General features: G+C 38.6%; 1 long non-coding RNA gene across 3 annotated transcripts; it reads right to left on the bottom strand.

The window, feature by feature from the left end:
• Positions 1-1,246: 1,246 nt before the first annotated feature.
• LOC145612504 (uncharacterized) lies at positions 1,247-3,770 on the bottom strand. Of its 3 annotated transcripts, none has more exons than XR_014106625.1 (4): positions 3,411-3,770; positions 2,759-2,917; positions 1,592-1,690; positions 1,247-1,497 (listed from the first exon to the last, which is right to left on the bottom strand). It is a non-coding gene; the product is annotated as an uncharacterized LOC145612504 (long non-coding RNA). The 3 variants fall into 3 exon arrangements; XR_014106624.1 differs by having other exon boundaries at positions 2,769-2,917; positions 3,375-3,770; XR_014106623.1 differs by having other exon boundaries at positions 3,375-3,770.
• Positions 3,771-4,768: the final 998 nt, after the last annotated feature.

Raw genomic sequence — 4,768 nt, forward strand, 5'->3', positions numbered from 1 at the left:
GAAATTGCTGAGAAGACAACCGCTGAAGGGTTTGTAGCGGAACTTCAGAGAGAGGTTGACACCTTCATTCGTCAGCCCGAAGAAGAAGAAAAGGTTGAGGTTGTCAACCTCACCGGAGACCAAATGGGTCTGCTGAAAGGGGGAACCAAACTGATCCTGAAAAAGCTGAAGATGTTCCCTCACCCTCATTTCATTCCTTCAAGACTTTTCAGTCCGGAGACATGGGGTTTTAAGCACCCCAAATCCCCATTCCTGATAGCGCTTGGGCTGCAATTTGGGGGCAGCATCGGGAAGAGGCTGCGGCCTACTTCAGAGACTGCTCCCACAAAGTGGCCCATCAAAGCCACTACTGGAATTGCCGAACCAAGGCCTGAGATTCCAGATCTCGCAAGAGACAACCAAAGGCTGCTGAGACAGGTAACTTGATTCAGCTTAGCTTCCGCCTTAACTTGGTCCATCAAATTTTATTTTTTTTTTTTTTTTTTTTTGCTGAACTGTGCCCTAGATTTGCAGGTTGTCCACAACCACACCCTGAATGTGGAGATGATTGACTCTCTCCAGCACAGGGTGGATGTTGCTGAAGCGAAAGCCAAGCTAGCAAAGCTGCAAGCTGAAGCAGCAGATGAGAAGCGTGCGAAGGCTGAGAAATACAAGAAGCAGGCAACTGAAGCCCTCCGCACCTTCTACGCTGAATGAGTGCGGGGCAGTTGACATCCCAAGCCTCAAGGCTCACATCGAGCGACGAATAAAGGATGAAGTCCGTTCCCGGGTGATTAGCCGAGAGCAAAGGCTCCAGCAAAGGATAGATATGCTGGAAGCTGATGCAAGGACTGCTGACCAAGCTATGAAGAATAAGGAGTCTCAACTATCCGAGGCTCAAGCTGCTGTTCAGAGTCTAGAAGCCCAACTGAAGGAGAAAGAGGCAGAGCTCTCTCAAGCACTACTACATTTTTGGCCTATTGCAACCCCCAAATCCGTTGTATTAGGCATCAAAATCCGTGGCATTAGGCCTAATGCAACGGACACGTACCGTGGCATCTGCTGGCGTTGCAGTAGGTCTAATGCAACGGCACATGACACCTAATGCCACGGCATCAATGTTCCGTTGCATTAGATCAATACCTAACACAACGGCAACATTATTGCCGTGGCAATAGCTATAAATACCTAATTCCACGGTTCATATACCCTAATGCCAATAATAATAATAATAATAATAATACAATTCAAATTAGAATTTTCAAAATAAAAAAACATCAGAATTTTATTAATATAAATAAAAAGTTTGTACATTATTATATATATAGGAAAATTACAAATTTAAATTACCACTATTAAACTAAGAAAAAAAAAAGTTAAAACTAAATCATTTTTGTCTGATATTTTGGGCAATTGTTTGGACTGCATTATCATTTCTTTCTCTCATTCTTGCTCCTCCTCTTTGCCTCCCAACATCATCAATTTCATTAATGAACACAATGCAATTCAAAATAATACCTGAAAAATATAAAATTTAATCCAAAGCAATTAAGAATATAGTCAACTAGTTATATAGAAGGCAATTGAACAAGGCAAGTCAATGATAAAGTACCTGCCAGGGCCGCCACTGGATTAAAGCAAGATGAACCCTTGGTCTGAGGGATCTCATGTAGCTATAAGCATCCTCATGGAGTCATTTGCTTGTGTTGCTCTGCACACGAAACATAAAATATGAAGCAAAGGCACAGTAGCAGTAATTCAATCAACTTAGGTACTTGGTGAAGTAAAGCCCAAACCAGGTAACATAGGACAAATGTACATAAGTCATCCACCCACGAGACACATTTCCTTAAAAATGATAAGGATTAAGCACAATATAATTCACTATAGAAAGAAAGAACTATTTTAATCAGATATCGCATCGCAATGCAGTGTCACCATCAACTAAAACTAGTATTAACTTCTCTATAGCACGTTATCATAGTATGTCAATAAGATAACAAACATGACTTAATAAGTTAATAGCAAGCATTCTCTAAAATGCCCAAACTATCTAATAAAGAGCTATAGGTTCTGAAAAGTCGACTAAGTTCAGCTTATAGCTATAGGTTCAATAAAGAGCAACATATAAGTTAAATAACATAAATTTGAGGTTTAGAAGTTCATAGCTCTCAGATGTAATCAACACATTCTTAAACCCCAACATCAATCAACATATAACTAGAGCCTCAAATCAATACGTACAAACTATACTTTAATACCCATATAAAATGTCACATTATCTATGAAGCAAATTAACACCAAAAAATGACCCATAATTCGCAAAAAAAATAAAGTTCTAAACACAAAACAGAGACAAAAACAAATATAGAAACAAAGGTTAAAATCTGATTCTAACACAAAATCTGGTCACGTAACCACCACAACAACAATCAATAAATGTAAATTCAACTAAACTTTATTCATGATAAACCCATAAATCACTTAACACATGATTTCATATTTCCAAGGGTTAGGTATTTGATAATTATAGTTGCAGCCAAGTATAATCCTCAAGTTTTAATATAAGACGCTCTTAAAAGGTTCATAATAACATGGCCACTTCTCATAAAATCAAGAGTGACACCAAAATTCAGCAGGTTAACAAAACCAACAAATTAACCTGATATCTAGTAGTAGTTCACAGGTCAACATGCTTTACAAGATAATGCACTCAATACTAATGACATAGTAGTAAGCTCATAGACAAGCAATAAGACTGTCTTTAATTACTTCGTACATGTTTCTACCTGGGAGGTCTAGCAGTTGGTGAATGGTGATAGCAAAGTGATCTCTATAAAAACCATCCACATCTTTAGTTGCATGCAAGGTGAAAAAGGAATCTGCATTTTCTAGTGCTGATATTGTTCCCTTCTCTAGGTAATATTTCGCCAATTCCCTTTCATATTACAACAAATTATTAGCTTTCTGTCCAACATTTTAGACAATAATTGATAAAATTAAAATGGGGCAAGATTTTATTTCCGCACTAGTATCATTAGCAGCATAAAGGCAGGTAGGGATGAAACAGTAGGCAGGAAACAACTTAAAGACATGCACAGGGAAAAAAATCTAGAAAATTGAAGGTCGTAAAAACTAGCTTACCAATTAAACATTACAGTACTTTCTAATCAAAATTATACACTTAAAAATTCTTATAAAAGATGTAATAATCATATAATTGCCTTCAAAATTTTAAAAAAAAATACACATTAGTGAGCAGTTATCAATTAAACACATCTATAAAATTAAAATTATTCACTTTAGCTAACCCCAAAATAGCAATAATCACCATTTCTAAATTGAAAACTCAAAAAGTTACTTAATAAAAAGAAAATTGATAATAGATGAGTTACCACAAGGTGTAGCAACAACTAATTTAAGAACAAGACCTTGAACACAGCCGCCATAAGAGCTTAACAATACGAGTAAAATTAATCTTCTTCTTCTTCCTACTGTAAGAGTGTTGAAGGCATAGGCCCACCACACATCAGCGTAACAGAACATCGGTATTTGAAACTGCCGCACCAGATCTACGAACCCTTGGTGCTCCTCATTACGAGATAATTCAAATCCATAAATTATAGGAAACCCTAACTACGTGAATTGAAAATTCACCAAAAAAATGAAGAAAAAAAAATGTGAATTTCTACTTCTCCAATCTGATTTTTGAGAGAATTTAGGGATTTTGCTTTTTTTTTTAGGAGGGTTTTTAATTTTTTCTAGAAGAAGGGGAATTTGGAGATATTTTAATTTGTAACTATGATATTGGAGATAAGAGAAAAGCGGGGGCTTAAATATTTGGGGATTTCAGTTCGAAATTTTGGGTAAAAAATATGGAGGGAGAGAATATAAGGTTGAAGATTTTACACCCGTTGTGTTAGCTCTTGTTTCCGTTGCGTTAGCCCAACCTAATGCCACGGCATATAATGGACCGTTGCATTAGATATGATATATAATTCACCGTTGTATTAGCTTATCCTACCATTGCATCAGGCTACCTATTGCGACGGCATTAAATTGGGCGTTGTATTAGCTCATGTTTTGGCGTTGCATTTGATCGTAAATGTAGTAGTGAAGCCAAGACCGCTGTTGGGTTCATTCGGAGTCAGCTGTAGACTCAGAACGACGAAGCTGCTAGAGTTCAGCTTCAGCTAGGCGAAGCCCGGGAGCAGCTGAGGGTTCAAAGGGAATCCTCCTCTAAGGTAGCTGCTAAGTTAAAGCAATCCCAAAAGAACTTAGAGGAGGTTTGGAAGAAGTTGGCCGACATTGAGGCTCAGCTAACTCTTCGGGTCTACACCAAGGCTGAATATGGGAAGGCATATACCAATGGATATAAGGTGGCCTGAAGGTTAGCTCTTCATGTTGCGACTGACCTGGACTGGTACCAATGTGAAGTCTGGGCCGAAGATGCTAACGACCCTCATATGCAATTTGCTAGTCAGGCTGAGCTGGACCTTGAGGCCCGTCTCAATGCTGAGGAGCTGGACAAAGCCATAGAAAAGAAGGAGGCTGAGAACAAAGAGAGAGAAGCTCAAACGATGGTAAAGCCTCCCTCTTCTGCAGCTGGAGTTGAAGCCACCTTGGACTCCAACGAAGCTGATCATCCTAACCCTTCAGCTGAAGCCTAGGAACTCGGGCAGTCGTCTTCAGAATCTTGCAGATCAACTTGCGCTTAATTTCTGACTTGCCGCTTCTGAAAATTTTTTGCCTTTTGTTTTGCTTCAGCTTGCCTTGATGTACAAAAACC

The sequence above is a fragment of the Chenopodium album genome, chromosome 24 (assembly GCF_948465745.1).
Source record: "Chenopodium album chromosome 24, dcCheAlbu1.1, whole genome shotgun sequence".
Taxonomy (NCBI): Eukaryota; Viridiplantae; Streptophyta; class Magnoliopsida; order Caryophyllales; family Amaranthaceae; genus Chenopodium; species Chenopodium album.